Source organism: Sus scrofa, chromosome 4 (assembly GCF_054392235.1).
Source record: "Sus scrofa isolate SSC_HxYL_T2T_F1_AM1 chromosome 4, Sscrofa_HxYL_maternal_Yorkshire_Landrace_v2.0, whole genome shotgun sequence".
NCBI classification, from domain to species: domain Eukaryota; kingdom Metazoa; phylum Chordata; class Mammalia; order Artiodactyla; family Suidae; genus Sus; species Sus scrofa.
In genome coordinates, this window is record NC_139386.1 from 32,535,040 (window position 1) to 32,554,488 (window position 19,449).

The window sequence follows — 19,449 nt, forward strand, 5'->3', positions numbered from 1 at the left end:
CCAACACCCCAAGGTACTGAAATAAATATAAGTATATAATTCATGCTCATTCTAAAAAAGTTTTTCAGATAATTTATTACATTGAAAAAGAGTAAAAATCACTTTATTTAATATTCAGTTAATATTTAATATGCCCCCAAAATATCCACCTTTAATATTTTGGTGTAATGACCTCCAAACTTTTCTCTGTGCATATTTTTAAATTTATTCAGATGAGTTACTGATAAACATAACTGTATATATTTAAAATTTAAAAATGATTATATATATATATATATATGGTTGTCAGATGAAGATAATTAATACATCTATCACTTCACACAGTTTACATACATAACTCGGTGTATGTATGTGAGATAAGAATGCTAAGATCTACCAACAACTTTCACATGTAAACTATAGGCCCCATGCTATATATGAGATTCTCAGCTTCTTCTCTCTCTGCATATTTTTAAAGAGGGGAAAAAAAAACAACTGTGCTAGGACCACAACAATTTGCAAGATTAAAAAAAATGCAGTTTCAAATCCTTTCTAAAAAAAATATATACAAAAAGCTCATAATTAATTGTGGTCATTCACATTTTTTTCTGAGACTTTTTTTTTCCTCTGCATGTTTTTAATTCATTCACCAAATATGCTAATTCTAAATTGCTTGTATGAATTAACAAATACCTTAAAGACCACACTATGCTAATAAATATAAATCTGTATCATCATTGCAAGGTCTACATCACATCTCTGGGTTCATTTGCATATAGATTGCTGATTGGTATGTGGGTGCTCCGTAAGTTATGCACGTCACTTTTTATGAATATGTTTGTGTTTGCCAATGTTTCACCTATAAACAAACCTGAGATCAACCTCCTCATACATACATATTCATACTCCTCCAATCCTTCCCTTTGGATAAATTCCTAGAAGAATTGCTGAATCAAGGGAAACAAACAGCTTGCATTTTGATCCATGGTACTCACGTGCCCTCCAGAAGAAACCGAACAATTTATATTCCACTGGCTTTCCTCACCAGCACTAGGCATTATCATTCTTTTCTTGTCTTTGTCAATCTGATCCTCATAAAACTGTAACTGTTGTTTTAATTTATATTTGTTTAATATTTGGGGAATGCTTTTCACTTATGGACACTCTTGCCAACCTTTCTACCTGGTGTGGGCTAATCAATTGCATCTCTGATCATTTCTCCCATGACTTTCTCCCCATGGGCTGGATGGACTGTCTCCAGGCCAATTTCCACCTGATTGCAAAGTTAGTGAGCTTGTCTCAAAATTATCCCTGACCCCATCTGTTACCCATGACAATGCTGGAAGTAACAGTCTGTGGCCCTCCTGTGCGTGAAACCGCCTCAAGCTTTGTCAGGCTGAAGACCAGAAGGCTTCCTATTCTAGACAAGAGATTACTGAAAAGAAATAGAAGAGCATCTGGCCCACTGTGGGACCTGGAGCCTTCAACTCCACCAGCCCATTGCAATATTAGTTCACAAACTCTGGGGTTTTTTGTTTAAATTGAATTTAATTTGGGCATTGGGCCCCATTCAAGGGGCAAAAACTTAATGGGCCCCCTCTCATCAGATCTAAATGGAGTTGTATGAGGAGAGTCTGCTGGAGTCTCCCCCTCGGTCCTCCTCCACCTGCATCTGCCTAGATGTACGCCTCTGCATCCGCATCTGGTTACTTGTCCACATGGCGCAAAGCCGTGTCTTCCATGTCCCCCACTGCAAGGCCCCTTGAGTCTGACGGCCCTTGGACATCTGTCCAGGCTGCTCTGCAAGAAACACCTACTTACCCCACAGGTTCTGAGCTGCACAGGCTGCTCTGGGGCTCTTCTCAGCTCAAGGCATCATTACCCTGCCCCATGGCAAGTAGAAGCATGGGGAATTCCTGTCTGGGGGGTACAGGCCATCCCTACCCTCAAATTCCTCAAATCTGGATCCACAAACACACCTACCCCCCAGGATGCAGCCTCTTGAAGGCTGGCTTCTTAGGGACCCACCAGACCCTCTACCCCCCTGATTCTCCCCTGCTTTCCTCCTCACCCAGCCCTGAGATATTTTACCTATTTTTGGCTTTGCAACCTACTATTTACCATGCAGTTGTCTCAATATCTTTTTTCTTCCCATCGACAGGCTTTTGAAACAAATTCCAAGTAGTGACTTCCGCCATCTGATGGAGGGAGAGAACTAAGGGTCTAACTGCCATAACTGGGGGCAGAGGCATGAGGGTTGAATAGAAAATAAAGAAGGGAGCTTCTGTGGTCCTGTAGCTGGGAAGAGGGCACCCAGATGTGCTGGAGTTGGGGTATGGCCCTGCAGAGCAGAGGCCTCTGCTGTCGTCTAGGGAATGAAAGCCTGGATATGTGAGGTGGGACAAGAACGTGCAGAGCACCGGTATGTAAACAAAGCGACAGTGCACATTCCAGCCTATCGCAGTGCAATTTCCCCAAGTCAAAGTTCCACTTAACTTGATTACAAGGCAGTTTTTTTTATTTTTTTAAACTGTTAACTAAAGGAAAGAAGAGAGTGGTGCTCATGAACAAGATGTGGGCTTGGAAATCAGACAGTCCTGGGGCTGAAGCTGGCCTCTGCTACTTACTGTCTGTGATGTCAGGCAGCAGCCCGCTGGGAATAATTTTATCAGCTGCTACATGTATGCATTTGAGGGAACATATAGGAAACAAATCAACTTAGAATATGTTCCCTTCTCCTTTTAGTTCCCCTTCTCCCTTTTCCTGTTTTTAGCCCCAATACTCAAACTCATAACAAGCCCTATTCCTACTCAAATGAATCTGCAATGTTCGTAGGCTTACTAGAAATGCATTCACAAATATGTATGAAGTGTACACGTCGGTTTGTACGCAAATGGATCACGTTTCATATCTTCCCAAGGAACTCTGTTATGCTTTTTAATATTCAGTAAGATTTTAAAGAAATATTAATGAAAACATTTTACAAACTGGAAATAATGTCCAAGTTGGCATTACAAAGCTTCCACAGGAGCATCTGTTCTCAGAACAGCTCAAGCCTCCTCTCCTCACAACTCCCTCTCCCTCCTTCCTGCTCACCACCAAGGAGAAACGCAAGGAGGACCACAGCCCAGGCCACCATCAGGCAGCCATGCTGGGGAACAGGGCTTTAGTCAGGCCAACCAGGGAGGTTGAAGTCCTGGCTTCTGTGTGAAAAGGCCTCCCTGGCTTGGCTGTTTGGGGAAGGCACCTTACATGGTGCTGGTGAGGTAGCAAAGATGAAGAAGCTTCTTTCTCTGGAAAGAACCCACATAAGCAAAATAAGAAATGAAAAAGGAGAAGTCTCAAAGGATACTTCAGAAAAACAAAAAGCCGTAAGAGAATACTATGAACAGGAGTTCCCATCGTGGCTCAGGAGTAATGAATCCAACTAGTAACCATAAGAATGAAGGTTCAATCCCTGGCCTTGCTCAGTGGGTTAAGGAGCCTGCATTGCTGTAAGCGGTGGTGTAGGTTGCAGATTTGGCTTGGATCTGCCGTGGCTGTGGCATAGGCCAGCAGCTGCAGTTCTGATCCCACCCCTAGCCTGGGAACTTCCATATGCCATACCAAAGGCCCCAAAATGCCAAAAAGAGAGAGAGAGAGAATACTATGAGCAATTATATGCCAGCAAATTTAACAACCTAGAAGAAATGAATAACTTTTGAGAGACATGCAGGCAAACAGAACTGAATCAAGAAGAAATAGATCAATGGAACAGACAGAACACTAGAAATGAAATTGAATATGTAATAAAAATACTCCCTACAAACAAAAGTCTAGGACTGGACGGCTTCACAGGCAAATTCTACCAAACATATACAAAGAAGAATTTATACCCATCCTTCTTAAACTTTTCCAAAGGATGAAGAAGAAGGAATATTCCCAAAGATATTCCATGAAGCCACCATCACCCTAATATCAAAACCAGACAAAGACACTACCAAAAAGGAAAATTATAGACCAGTATATTTGATGAATATAGACACAAAAATTCTCAACAGAATTTTAGCCAACAGAATTCAACAACACAGAAAAAAAAATCATACACCAGGACCAAGTGGGATTCACCCCAAGTTCACAAGGATGGTTCAACATACACAAATCAATAAAAGAAAAATCAAAAACCACATGATCATCTCAATAGATGCAGAAAAGTATCTGAAAAAACCCAACACCCATTCATGATAAAAACTCTTAGCAAAGTGGGTATAGAGGGAACACCTTAACATAATAAAAGCCATTTATGACAAACCTACAACCAATATACTATTCAACAGAGAAAAGCTGAAAGCTTTCCCACTAAAATCTGGAACAAGACAAGGGATGCTCACTCTCACCAATTTTATTCCATATAGTATTGGAAGTCCTAGCCACAGCAATCAGACAAACAGAAGAAATAAAATGTATCCAAATTGGACAAGAAGAGGTAAAGCTACCACTCTATGCAGATGACATGATACTATATATAGAAAACCCTAAGGACTCCACACAAAAACTACTCAAAATGATCAATGAATTCAGCAAAATAGCAGGATACAAGATTACATTTAGAAAATCGGTTGCATTTCTGTACACTAACAATGGAATATTAGAAAAGGAATATAAAAAAACAATATCTTTTAAAATCACACCCCCCCAAAAAATTAAATACCTAGGAATAAACCTGACTAAGGAGGTGAAAGACTTATTTGCTGAGAACTATAAACACTAATTAAGGAAATTAAAGAGGATTCAAAGAAATGGAAAGATCTTACATGCTCATGGATTAGAAGAACTAATATTGTTAAAATGGCCATACTACTCAAAGCAATCTACAGATTTAATGTGATCACTATCAAATTCTCCATCACATTTTTCAAGAACTAGAATAAACAATCCAAAAATTTAATATGGAACCAGAAAAGACTCACAATTGCCAAAACAATCCTGAGGTGGGGAGGGGGGAGGCATAACTCTCCTAGACTTCAGACAATATTTCAAAGCTACAGTAATCAAGACAGTGTGGTACTGGTACAAAAACAGACATGTGGATCAATGGAACAGAACAGAGAGCCCAGAAATAAACCCAGACACTGATGGTCAATTAATCTTTGACAAAGGAGGCAAGAATATAAAATGGGAAAAAGACAGTCTCTTCAGCAAGGAGTACTGGGAAAACTGGGCAGATGCATGTAAATCAGTGAAATTAGAACACACCCTAACACCATACACAAAAATAAACTCAAAATGGCTTAAAGACTTAAACATAAGACAAGACACCATCAAAATCCTAGAAGAGAACATTGGCAAAACAGTCTCAACCATACAAATGTTTTCTTAGGTCAGTTTCCCAAGGCAATAGAAATAAAAACAAAAATAAACCAATGCTACCTAATCAAGCTGACAAGTTTTTGCACAAGCAAAGGAAACCATAAAAAAACAAAAAGACAAACTACAGAATGGGAGAAAATAGTTGTAAACAATGCAACCATCAAGGGCTTAATCAAAAAAATATAAAAATAACTCATAAAATTCAATAGAAAAAAACAAACAACCCAATGGAAAAATGGGCAGAAGCTCTAAATAGACATTTCTCCAAAGAAAACATTCAGATGGCCAACAGGCACATGAAAAAAATGCTGAACATCACTAATTATTAGAGCTTCAAAATTACAATGAGGTTCCACTTCATACTGGTCAGAATCACTATCATTAATAAGTGTACAAATAACAAATATTGGAGAGAATGTGGACAAAAGAGAACTCTCCTACACTGTTGGTAGGAATGTAAATTTGTATAGCCATTATGGAAAATAGTATGGAGGTTCCTCAGAAAAATAAATGCAGAACTACCATATTATTCAGCAACCCCACTCCTGGGCATATTCCTGGACAAAACTTTCATTGAAAAGATATATGCACCCGTATGTTCACTGCAGCACTATCTGCAATAGCCAATACATGGAAACAACCTAAATGTCCATTGACAAACGAATGGATTAAGAAGATGTGGTACAAAACACAATGAAATGCTATTCAGCCATAAAAAGAATGAAATAACGCCATTTGCCACAACATGTATATAACTAGAGATTCTCATACTAAGTGAAGTCAAAAAGAGAAAGACAAATACCATATGATATCACTTATAGTGGAATCTAAAATACGGCATAGATAAACCTATCTATAGAACAGAAACAGACTCGCAGACATGGAGAACAGACTCGTGGTTGCTGAGGGGGGGAAGTGGGATGGACTAGGAGTTTGGAGTTACATTTAGAATGGATTAGCAATGAAGTCCTGCTCTACAGAACAGGGAACTGTATCCAATCACTTGTGAGAGAATATGATAGATTATGAGAAAAAGTATGTATATATAGGTACGATTGGGTCACTTTTCTGAACAACAGAAATTGACCCAACATTATAAATCAACTATAATAAAAAAAATTTTTTAATGCAAAAAAAAAAAAAGAAGCTTCTCTCTCCGGAGGTGCCCCCACACATGGGAAGACCACAGGATGGAGTGATCAGTTCTGCTCCACAGCAAAAGCTTTAAAGGTGGAAACTCTATGTAAACTATGGTTTCCTCTTCCTTAAGACTCTCTCCTCACCATGGGAGAGATCAGAGTGCCAACACAAGTTTAGGGCCTGGATCTAGGAAGTTCTGTTGCCAGTACAATCCACTTAAGTCTGATTAGGCAAACAATAACAATAACCACAGCAGCAGCTATATAGTTAGTATGTCAAGCAATGACTCTACATTAAATATTGTGCTAAGTGCTTATTGCTTTCTTACTTAATCCTCACCATAGCCCTGTCAGGTAAGTGCTGCTATTGTATGTTCCTTATAGATAAGAAAAACGAGGTTTGGTGGGTTTATACAACTTGCCTGAGATTACAAAAGTAGGAAATTATGGAGCTTGGATTCAAATGCAGACAGTCTGACTTCTAATACCTCCACGTAGCCCAACTGAGCTCACCAGAACCAGGAATCCAATGTCAAAAGTCCCTCCAGTATCCTCTCCTTAAGAACCTATGGAGTTCTCGTCGTGGCGCAGTGGTTAACGAATCCAACTAGGAACCATGAGGTTGCGGGTTCGGTCCCTGCCCTTGCTCAGTGGGTTAACGATCCAGCGTTGCCATGAGCTGTGGTGTAGGTTGCAGACGAGCCTCAGATCCTGAGTTGCTGTGCTCTGGTGTAGGCCAGTGGCTACAGCTCCGATTCGACCCCTAGCCTGGGAACCTCCATATGCCGAGGGAGCGGCCCAAAGAAATAGCAAAAAGACAAAAAAAAAGAAAAGAAAAAAAAAGAACCTATGGGTGTGCTAACGAGCTGTTGAAGGATTGGGAGCCCTTGATCCCAGCAATCTCTCATCCACTTCTGCCTTTGAACTCATGACCATTCAGTGTTATCCCTCCTACAACTGTGTGGCTTGGCTTGGAGCACAGTGCTAGCCTGGAGCAAATTTTAAGAGTCTCTCATAAGAATGTTAAGACTCTTCTTTGACTCCCTCATCCCCTGATAAATGCCAACATCTGCTACATCTTCATGGCGGAGACAAGATGGGAGTTCTTGCAAGGATACTGGTTAAGGCCATGTGGCTTGACAAGAGTGATATCTCCCAGTATATGAAAAAATGATGATTTGGAGTTCCCGTCTTGGCGCAGTGGAAATGAATCCAACTGGGAACCATGAGGTGGAAGGTTCAATCCCTGGCCTTGCTCAGTGGGTTAAGGATCCGGTGTTGCTGTAAGCTGTGGTGTAGGTCACAGACACAACTCGGATATGGTGTTGCTGTGGCTCTGGCATAGGCCAGCAGCTACAGCTCCAATTCGACCCCTAGCCTGGGAACCTCCATATGCCACTGGTACGGCCCTAAAAAGGACAAAATACCAAAAAAAAAGGGAAAAAAAAGATGATCTGTATTATCTATCTCTATGAACTCTGATCTTTCAGGAGGAAGGTCAAGGCAACACCAAGAGTGATGTGATTTATTCCCATCCCACCCCTCCAGGAGTCTCTAGAGTTAGCTATGTTTTAAAATAGACCCAACTCACTCCTTCTTTATTTCTCTCTACTCTCTTCTCCATGATGACAGCTGAGGCTCAGGCCCCTCCAATTTATATCATGGGAAGTTGTCAGCAACAATCAAGTTGATAGACTGTATCATTCTGGAAGGAGACAGTCTCTTACTTCAGTCATTAAACAAAGGCCCTTCCCTTAAATTTAATGAGGCCACTGTAGACACCATGACTACTTATGAACCAGTGGACTACCGTGCACTAATTGCCTCGGGCCTGGGTTAGTACCCACCTTGAACCAAAAATTCTATCAAGGTGGGATTTCCTGAAAGACTTAGGCCAATTGAGACCCATTTCTGGAAGAGGGCTGGATCTATTCTACCAAAGCATATGACTGCTCCACATAGTAATGACAGTGGAGAGTGTCTGTACGTATCCCCCAAAATCTGGATGAAGTGAGGAGGGATGGTGTCTGCATTAGGCAGGCGATGGACAAATACGCACTAAAATACAGAAAGAGCTGAAAAGATATATACCAAAAGTTAGTTGGAATTACCTCTGTAGCAGGACTAGAAGTAACTGTTTGATCTTTATTTAAGCACATAATTCTTATGAAATTGGTGGAAAAATACTTACTTTCCAAACAATTCATCAAGAGTGGAACCAAGTTTAAAAAAAAGAGGACAATCTTCTAAAATGCCATACTAGGGAGAGGCAGCAGCAGGATCACACTCTAAATACAAAGAGGAAAACAGATTTCTTATAGCTTTGCCAGTGGTCCAGATGGAGTGGAGACACATTAGTCTAGAGGTAAAGAAGGAAAAGCTTAAGGTCACGCAGAAGTCAAACCTCACATGGTGTGAGAACACTACATAATGCCAACCTGCAGCCAATAGATCAGTGAGATGGGCAACAGCCCACAGCAAGGATAATTTGTAATAAGTGAACCAGTATTTGCTGAAATTGCACACAAATGTGTGTGTGTGATTGTATACTTGGAGGTAATGTTATCATGCCCGTCCCATCAGAGGCAACGTTGTTGATGCCCTGCCTGTCTTCCCTTAGTGCTCACCATTACCCCATGTCAGCAGCTTCCTCCTGCCAGTGCCAGGCCTTCTCTGCCTCGGGAGGAAGCTACAGTGCACAGATGGGGCTGTCCAGGGCCGCTACGGGCTTGACATCCCCAGAAGCAGCCCTCAGTACTACAGTAAATACAAAACTTAACAAGTAGCAAACACTTGGTAAGGAAGGAACTGATAAATCAGTATTGTCCTCACCCCTTGGGTGGGTTAGCGCTGAGGCATGTTCTGCAAACACAGGGTCAGAGGATCCCAATGGGATCCAGGCCCAACTGCCCACAGTGGTGACCTGGCCATGAACACACCTAGGCTGGCTTCCATTTTCTCCTTGTCTCATTCTCTCCACCTCTGCTTCCGAGGAGCCTCAGGGTCTGCTTCTGAAAGTATCCTCTCGAGACACACATTTAAAAGATAGAGCAAATTGGACTTAACAAGTAAGTCACTTGCCCAAATCACATGACTAGTAAGAGAATAAGGACAGATTCCAATCCACAACGGACTTCACTTAATCACTGGACTAAACTTATCCTGAACACTGCACACACACCACTGGGGGTACTTGAGAAGCTTTAAGGTTGTACAAGAATGGACTGTTTTGTGCTTAATTCAATGCATATTAGAAAAGTAATAGGAGTTCCCGTCAGGGCGCAGTGGTTAACGAATCCGACTAGGAACCATGAGGTTGCGGGTTCAATCCCTGCCCTTGCTCAGTGGGTTAACGATCCGGCGTTGCCATGAGCTGTGGTGTAGGTTGCAGACGCGGTTCGGATCCTGCATTGCTGTGGCTGTGGCGTAGGCTGGCGGCTACAGCTCCGAATAGACCCCTAGCCTAGGAACCTCCACATGCCACGGGAACGGCCCAAGAAAAGGCAAAAAGACAAAAAAAAAAAAAAAAAAGTAATACAATATTCCATCCAAGTTAAGACAGTTTCAATTGTAACAATCACCAATACTTTATGCACTGCTAAAAAAAAAAAAAATAGCATGATCCAATGTTTCCTTATTATTTAATATTTCTGTTTTATTCTTACTGAAAGAACTCTTAAGGCGTCTTTGGACATAACATTTTAAAATAAATTACATGTGGGCATACATAAAAAGGAACGTACAAATGAATTTAATTGGCTAAAATATTTTTTAAATTTCTTTACAATCACATGTCCAATTCTTCTGAATCACTTGAAAACTCAAAGTCAACAATGTCCATGGTTTGCACCATGACATAATCACCCGTTCCATGAAGAGCATGGCTTTGATGAAGCTACATTTCCTCCCGGCTGCTCCCCCACTGTCTTTGGGATTTTTGTCCATGTCACTGACAACCATACTTCAAACTATATCCAGTGCCGCCTTCTTCTCACCAGAAGGTGTCAGATAATGACAATGACATCCTGACTGCTGGCCAGTCAAGAGAAAGTGCAAGGATGGTCACTAGCATCCATTGTCAGAGATATCACGACTTCAGCTATGTTAACGACATGAAAAAATGTGGGTCACCGATCTGGTGAAATAAGGTATGCACATGGATACATGGATATTATTTCTTTCTGATACATGGATATTATTCCTTGAGATGAGACAGGAATAGGATGTAAATTTTTAAAATATAAGTAAATTTAAGGGAAATTTTGAAATTAAAAATTGCACAGACAACATGCTGATAGGGCAAAAACCGTAGAGGGTCAACGACTGAGCTTTGAGAAACCCACCATTTATATCACGGCCCCGTCTACCAGGAGACCCGCACAGCCACACACAGCTAAAGTCTCCGTCTGCAGCAATGACTGCAGCCCATCCGCTGTTCAGGAACACTCGTGATACCACCCGCTGGGTCTAATTCCAGGAGTTTCTCAACAACACACCTACAGCATGAAAGGGGCTTTAAATTAATATTTGAGGAGTGATTAAAATCGACAGGAGGCATGGGGGCAGGGGAAGAAGAATGCACCAAAAGAATGGATGCAGACCAATTTGATAGACCACATCAGGGTACAGCTCAAATTAGGATGAATGTTTGTGAATAAAGAACAATGGCCAACAGCATTTCTTTAAAGTCAAGTTTACACTTCTTTTCAGCTGGAGGTTTTTAATGTAATTGCAGGCTCTTTTATTGGTGGTAAGATTACATTTCATCACTGAGGCGGATCTGTACATAGCCTTATACTCTCACACGACAGATGTTTCCATGGCAGAGGGACTGACTTAGACTAATAAACAGTTACGCTCATTATCCTCAATAATCAAACTCAAACAGAACCCCAATTAAGGGATTTTCTCACCATCACCCCTGTAAGACATTAACTCCAGTTCAGAAACTATAACGGACATATGTTCAAGCTGAAATCTGAGCAGAGCAACCACTGAAACGCATGATTGTTTAGATCTACTGAAGGAGATAAGGACTGTGAAAGCAAATGATTCAACGTGTGAACGTTCCATCTGCCAGATATGCTGAGGTCCACTCCCTAGAGCTAATTAAAGGAAACTAAAGGGTGGAAAAGAAAAAGATCAGGTGGCATGCCTTCTTCAGATCTTAGACAGGTTGGATGCTGGAAACATCTTACGGCTCCTGGGTAAGATAGAAACTTCACATTTCTTCTCAGCTGAAAGCATTCGGTTTGGTTTATAAAGATCTCTTCCCAGGTCCTTCAACCAGTGATAAGAATCACAACAAGGTCTACGATGGACTGATGGTAGGATTTAGGAGTAAGTTTTTCTTTATCTCTCCTTGCCCCCCCCCAAAAAAGTAGCTAAAAGTGGGAATTTTCCTCTCTCAGAGACTGTGCTCTTGTTTTCTCTTCCTCACTGCCTTTCTGCAGCACTCGCCTTTTTTCCCACCCTGTCCACGGTCACTGAATATTCAGCCATTCAAGGGGTTAACGCTTGACAATACGGGGGAATATCAGAACCAAATTGTCCAGTGATAACACATTTCAAACCTTTTAAAAACTAACAACATGTGCTTTGAGGGCCAGGCTGATAAGGGGAGGCCAGAAGGGCCAGGCACCACGCCACCTCTAACCAACAGGGAAAACCGCTGCTCCGGGACTTGGACCCAGGTTGCCCTTTGGTCATCCAGCTCCTGCCTCCCCTTCACTGGGTACCAAACTGCAGACTATCCTTTGTAGATCCACCTTCCTTGAGTCTTCATCCACACAATTCTACCTCTTTACCAGCCATGACTTCCCAGACCCCTTTAAACAGGCCAAGGTCTCCATGCCCTAGCCGCCAGCAGTGCTCCTTGCTCTCTTTGCCTGGAGAAGTGCTCTGGACCAAACAGGAGCCATCCAAACCGAAGTTCAGGACTCTCCCCTCCTCCACGCCAGCTCCAGAGGCAGCCCTCAGCCAAGGACTAAGTAATTGACTCTGGGATACAAAAGGTCTTCCCCTTGGCCTGACGGTGAAAACAACTTCTGTGCAGTGCATGCCCCAGGGTTCCCAGGGGGATTAGGTGACAGCTGATCTCCTGCTGAGACCACATCCTCCTCCCTTAGTTTTTCCTGCTGTCCTACCCAGCTTTCCTCTCGTCTCATTCTCCTAAAAGTGTTTCCCCCAAAATCACTTGCCCAAGAATCCTTGTCTCAGTTTCTGCTTCTTGGGAATCCAGCCTATGATTACTCCCTCACTTCACTCATCTTCCCTCTACCTCCCCTGAGAGGGGTCATGTCCCAAAGACTATAGTTTTCCTTTTTTCTTTTAACCGCTGCACCTGAGGCATATCAAAGTTCCTGGGCTAGGGGTCGAAGAAGAGCTGCAGCTTCCAGCCTACGCCACAGTCACAGCATCTGCAACCTACCACAGCCTGAGGCAACACCAAATCCTTGACCTTCTGAGTGGGGCCAGGGATTGAACCTGCATGCTCACAGAGACAGTGTTGGGTCTTTAACCCATTGAGCCACAATGGGAACTCCCCAAAGACAATGTTTAAGTCTTCTCAAAGCTAACACTGCCCCTGGATTTTTCAGTAAATAAACTGTGGAATGATCGTTCTAGCTTAAGCCAGTTTGGGTTGGGTTTTGAGTCACTTCTACTAAATAGCGTTAATATATTACAAGACTATCAAGACTCTGTCCTGGTTCATTTTTTCTTTATTCCATAAATATGTATTGAGTACCTACTGTGTTCCAGCTACTTTGCTCGGATCTGCAGATATATATGATGGTAGAAAAAACACAGCCCCTGCTTTCAAGTAACTTTCAGTCTTCAAGGAGATCCTAATGACAATGCAGAGTGGTGAGTGCAAGCACAAGGAGGATGCTAATGGATCACACAAGAGGAGCAACTAGCTCTTTCTTATGGGCACAGGCTGGGGAGTGGTGGTACCACTAAAGGAAGGTTTCCTGGAGGAGGCAATATCGGACCTAAAACTCAAAGGTAAGAAGAAGTTATCAAGGGGAAAAGCACTCCAAGCAGAGGGATGAGATGTACAACGAGCTAAGGCAAGAGATGGTTCATCGCCATCTGGGGAGTCCAGAAAGATCCTGGAGTAAGGGCTGTTTACCCTGCCCGAGGATGGATTCTGCCTCAAGGCTCTCCCTGAGGAACAGGGAGAAGTCCAGGGGGTGGGGCACCTCTAGAGACAGCCCTCCAACCAGTGGAAATGCAGTCAGTAGATATATGTCCAGACCCATCTGTGAGGACAATTCTGAGAAGGATACTACAGGGACCTTCAGATGGTCTCCAGGGGACTGAGCCCCGAGGTCCCACAGAGCAAGTAGCTCAAAAGCAACCCTGTATGGACTTTGCTTTTCTGTTGACCTCACTCTCCTACTTTCCTCACTCTCACCCCTGGGATCATCTCCCAAATAAGCCACCTCCATCCCAACCCATGGCTCATAATCTGCTCTCTGGAAAACCCAAACTAAGGCTGCCTTGTTGAGCAGTTTGAACTTTCTCCCGAGGGCAGTGGGGAGCCAAAAAAGGATTCTGAGCAACAGAGTGACATATTCTTCACTGTACTCTAGAAAGATCTGTCCAGGCTGCCCTGTGGAATATGAATCTAAGCAAGAAATGATGATGGCATGGGCTAATGGAAATAAAGATTCCAGACTAAAAAAAAAAAGTGGAACTGACAAAATGTAATGATTGAATGGATATGGGATTGAAGGAGAGGAAGGAATCCAGAATGGTAGATGGAAAAGGAGCAAATTGTTATAAAGAGCTCCTCAGAGGCAGCTTTGGACTGTAAAGAATAAGCAACAGATTGACTACTCTCTCCTTTATTCACTTACTCACTCATCCGAAATCATCATTTCTTTCATATGTCAAATCAGAACAGATACTCATTGAATTCTGTAGTATCCACAGCACTATCGTTGGTGCCACAAGAGTATATGTGCACTCGCACACACACACGCACAATATGGTCCTTGATCTAAATCAGTTTACAATCAGTTTACAGCTATAGCAAACAAGCAGGCAGACCTGAGAAATGTAGCAATTACAAGAAAATATTATAAATGATAATCTAAATTCTAAGGAGGTTGCCCAAAGCAAAAAAGTGGTCAGTGACGTCTGCATTTTAGGGTGTGGATGAGCATGAATTAATAGTTTATATACTGGAGCTCCCTTTGTGGCTCATCAGAAACGAATCTGACTAATATCCATGAGGATGCAGGTTGGATCCCCAGCCTTGCTCAGTGGGTTAAGGATCCAGCATTGCTGTGAGCTGTGGTGTAGATCGAAGATGCGGCTCGGATCTGGCATCGCTGTGGCTGTGGCATAGGCCAGCAGCTATAGCTCTGATTCGACCCCTAGCCTGGGAACCTCCATATGCCATAGGTACAGCTCTAAAATACAAAAAAAAAAAAAATAGTTTATTTACTTATTAAAGCTTATTCTGTGCCAACTAAAGCATTTTATGTGTTATATAATGTAATCCCTATAATGGTCCTTTGTGATTGACATTATTAATGCCATTTTTTCCATTTCTGAGGAAGAATATCAAGAGCGAGGAGAACTGTGTGTGTGTGTGTGTGTGTGTGTGTGTGTGTGTGTGTGTGTGTGTGTGTAGTGGATGGCAAAGAGTTTAGTCCGGAGAAAGTGGAGGAATTATGCTATGACCTTAGAAGAAAGGAGAGGCAGTTGAATGAGGCAGAGTCTGTCATGCCCACCCAGAGTTAGAATAAGATGCTGTGGCAGTTAATTTTATGTGTCAACTTGACTGGGCTAAGAGATCCCTGGAAAGCTAGTAAAGCATTCTTTCTTAATGTGTCCACAAGCAAGTTTCTGGAAGAGATTAGCATAACTCAGTGGACCTAGTAAAGAAGACCCACCCTCACCAGTGTGGGTGGCCATCGACCGGCCAGCTCGAGCTCAAAATGCAAGAGAAAGGTGAAGGAAGAGCGAATTTTCTCTCTCTTTTTGAGCTGGGATGTCCATCCTCTCCTGCTTTTAGACATCCAAGCTCCTGGTTCTCAGGCCTTCGTGCTCAGCCTGAATTACAACACCCACTATTCTGGGTCTCCAGCTGGCCGACGGCAGATCGTGGGACCTTGTAGCCTCCACATCTGTGAGGGCCAATTCCCATTTTATATATAGTAGAAATTACTCTAATATATATTACATACACACACATATATAAGTATATCCTCTAGAGAACCCTGACTAATAAAGACAGGATATGGAAAAAGAGACATTATGTATTCTTAGGGCAGTAGAAGATCAGTAAACATGCTCATAAAATATGCCTCCAGGAACTTCAAGCCAAGTTCACTGGATTAAGAACAACTGCTCAGGAGACTATTAAGAAATTAAATTATGCAGTCATGAAGACCCACACTAACTGCAATAGAAAATTAGAGAAACCTGGAGAAATATCCAATGACTACTTGGTGCTATATTAAAAAAGAAAAAAAAGAAAAAAAAAAAAGGAAATGTCACGGTTTCAACCAAGGGTTTTGGAAGGGCAGTGCCCTTCTTAATGGAATGGAAAATAGAGCATTTTGAACCTCCATCCTCAGAGTGGGATGTGTGAGTGTTGTGTAGCTCTGTGTGTGTTAGACATACGAATGGCTCCTGCTGAAAGAATGGGTAAGGGGTGAGGAATGGTAAACCAAGAATGAATGGCAAATCCCCCTCTTCTCCACTGGCTGCTTACTCCCGAGTGTCAGGCAGACCCTGGCAGAATGGGGAGAAGCACCAAATCTGGAATCAGCAGATTCAATGTCCAAATCTTGGCTTCTATCCTTACCACCTCTATGCTTCGGACAAGTCAATCATTATCTCTAAACTTCAGCTTCCTTCTCTGTAAAACGACAACAGCAACTACTGCCCTCCTGCTTAAAATGACTAAAAATACTCTTACATCACCTGTGTTAACTGAGCTAAAGGACTTTAATCATTTCCATGGGAATTTCTCTTCCCCATGGGGCTCTGTCAGCTTCCTTTGAGAATCTCTCTTGTCCCCCTCAACCTAAATCTGCTAGATGTTTCCAATAGTTAGTGTTTGTTATTTAGAACCATAGACCAAATCTCCCCTTGAAAGAAGGACAAAAGCCTTTCTCTTCTCCCCCTTCCTCCCTCAGTACACTGATCCTTAATAAGAGCATGATGGCACCGAGCCAGACATGTAAAGGAACACCCATTAGGGCTTATTTATTCCCAACAATGAATTAAACAAGAGATGAAGAACAGGATGAACCATAAGAGTTTATTCTGCTCAATTCTCACTTCATTGAACAAAATAAGCATATTCAACGTAGAACCGTAATCACAGAATGTAGTCGGGGGCTTGCAAAGTTGCACCAGTTGCATTTTCACTGAACTCTTAAACTTTCTTCTTTCTTTCCTTTTTCAATATATAGAAAGGGAGGGAGCTTCATCTCTTTTAAGTCAGTCCAACCAGATCAAACTCATGGAGGAGAGAGCCTCTGTCTTCCTCACACTGAGGCCTTTAAAGGCTCCTAGCACAGTTCTCAATTCACAACAAGCACTCAATTAATACACAGATATAGAAGGAATGAGTGGGAAAAAAGAATGAAAATGGTTATCATTTCACCAATCAATAAAATAAATACTTAGAAGCAAAAGAATGACACTGACTCCTTTCTGTCCGTCCTGGCAACACTCCATGAAATCTTACAAATCTGTGCACCATGTTCTCTAGCTATAGTTCTCATCACACTCAACCACAATGGGAAATACAGGAGAATATCTGTAAGATATTTCTACATCTTCAACACCCAAATTCACAAGTCAACAGGGTCTAAGAAAACTCTCTAGTTCCTAGTAGTGAATTTGGCTACACGGATGCAAAAGGCAGCCTGTGCATCTCAGAGGTTCTGGTTGCAGAATTAAGTCTTCTTGACAGAGCCTAAGCTAAGAGAAAAAGCACTGTGGTTGGGAAGAGAGAGGGCAGTGGAAAATGTGCCTGGTCTGGGTTAAGGTTCCTCGCAGAGATAATGACATATTGTGCCAACCATGTTGAAAGGGTGGGTCCACAATAATGTACATGCCTATTCTATAAGGATAGCTTCTCAGTGATGGAATAGAAACCACTCAAATACCATATGATGCTCTCCACTTGTCCTGCCACTGCCCAGCACAACATAACTGTCTGTGCATGAAACTCTGAGAGACCCATGTCTTTGGGTCTCAAACCATATAAACATTCATCCATTTATTTGGTGGCTATTTATTAAGCATCAACTGTGTTGTAAGGACTGTGCTAGGATACAAAGGCAAATGAAACATAGTCCCTGCCTACGAGAGACTTAAAACGAGTGAAAACACTGTTGAGACAAAAATATTACTGAAAACAGTTGCTGGGGACATTAAACTGCCAGCAATACAACCTTATGAGGTTTTTTGTCTCTGAAAAAAAAGCAAACCTGCCTGTTAGGCCCCCAGAGAATTTTCTCAGGATTCTTTTTGCTTGTAGTTTAAGGTTTGTAACACCAGAGGGCATAATTGAGTCTCGGATGGAGTAATTAAATTCTTAGTTTGAAATGTTTAAACAAAAACAGAAAGCAATCAACAAATGTTTATCATATTGATAAACTAATAAAATTGTGCAAATAAAAATTTTAAAAATACCATTTATTAATATAACATAGACAAAATAAAATTACTCATGTAAAATAATTAAATATTAAAACAACTGAATAAAAATTCAACAACTCTACCAAATGCCCTTTGAGTGGACTTTTAATCTCCTGACCACATTCATTCTTTAATTTTGCTCATTTAGAAACTCACAGGTCCTTCCTTATCAGGTACCAGTATTCCCCTCAACCCTGCCTTTAGATCTTTAACACCTGGTACTGGTTATGCTGTGCGTTTCTGCCTACTCCCCTGGCCTGCAGTGTTGTTTCAGGTTGCTACTTTATCAAAGTAATTCTTCTTTAAACTCTGTTTCAAAGGAGGGTTTACCTTCTCCCTTCCCATTCAAATCCTGACATTTTCTGAATCTAAAACAAACTCTCGAAACAGTGGTTCTCGACTGGGGACAGTTTTGCCCCCCCAGCGGACATCTGGCAATGCCTGCGGGCATTCCTGATGGTCACAGCTGCAGAGGGGAGGGGAAAGGTGCCATGGGCCACACAGAGGGTAGAGGCCAGGAATCTGGCTGCAAGACCTCCTCAAAGGCACAGGACACCCCCCACGGCAAAGAATCACTCAGCCCCTACTGTCAGGAAGTTGAGAGCTGACTTAGCAGAAGAGGCAGGAGTCCCATCAAAGCAGACCCGGGTGTGTTGAGAAAATGCAAGTTTCTTCCCTGAGATTTCCCTGTAATGGTCCAAGTGAACCATCATGAGTCAGAAGTTCCGCTTTTAAAGATTACTATTAAAATGGACCTCTTCTTCTTTAACAGTCATATTGTAGCCCAAACATAACCTCACAAATACCATTTCTATGCAGATCAGAACTTTAGGTGTTTCACACTTTATTACGAATTAGTTGCCAACTAGTCGGGAACAAGATGGTACGCCAGCTGTGTGAAAAGAAGCCTTGAACTGCAGCAGGGTATTCTGCTGAGTGAAATAAGCCAGAGAGAGAAAGACAAATACTGCAGGGTTTCACTTATATGTGGAATCTAAGAAATGAAACAAATGAACAGATAGAACAAAACAGAAATGGACTCTCAGAGATCAAACTAGTGGTTACTTTGGGAGTTCCCATTATGGCTCAGTGGGTTAAGAACCCAACGCAGTGTCCATGTGGTTGCAGGTTCGATCCCTGGCTTTGCTCAGGGGGTTAAAGATCCGGTAGGTGTAGGTCACAGACGAGGCTCGGATCCCACGTTGCTGTGGCCGTGGTGTAGGCCGGTAGCTGTGGCTCTGATTCAACCCCTAGCCGGGAACTTTTATATGCTGGAGGTGCGGCCATAAAAAGAAAAAAAAAGAAG

The 19,449-nt window shown here is 42.1% G+C and overlaps 1 long non-coding RNA gene across 3 annotated transcripts in view; it reads right to left on the reverse strand.

Annotated features, from left to right (window-relative positions):
• The window catches only part of LOC110260243 (uncharacterized), a 585,810-nt gene that overhangs the window by 428,980 nt on the left and 137,381 nt on the right, over positions 1-19,449 (reverse strand). Inside the window, exon 1 of one of the 3 annotated variants that reach the window (XR_014843511.1) lies at positions 975-1,135. The exons of the other annotated variants lie outside the window; for them this stretch is intronic. This is a non-coding gene — a long non-coding RNA (uncharacterized LOC110260243). Of the gene's footprint in view, positions 1-974; positions 1,136-19,449 lie in introns of those variants that run through there. 3 annotated transcript variants of the gene reach the window in all.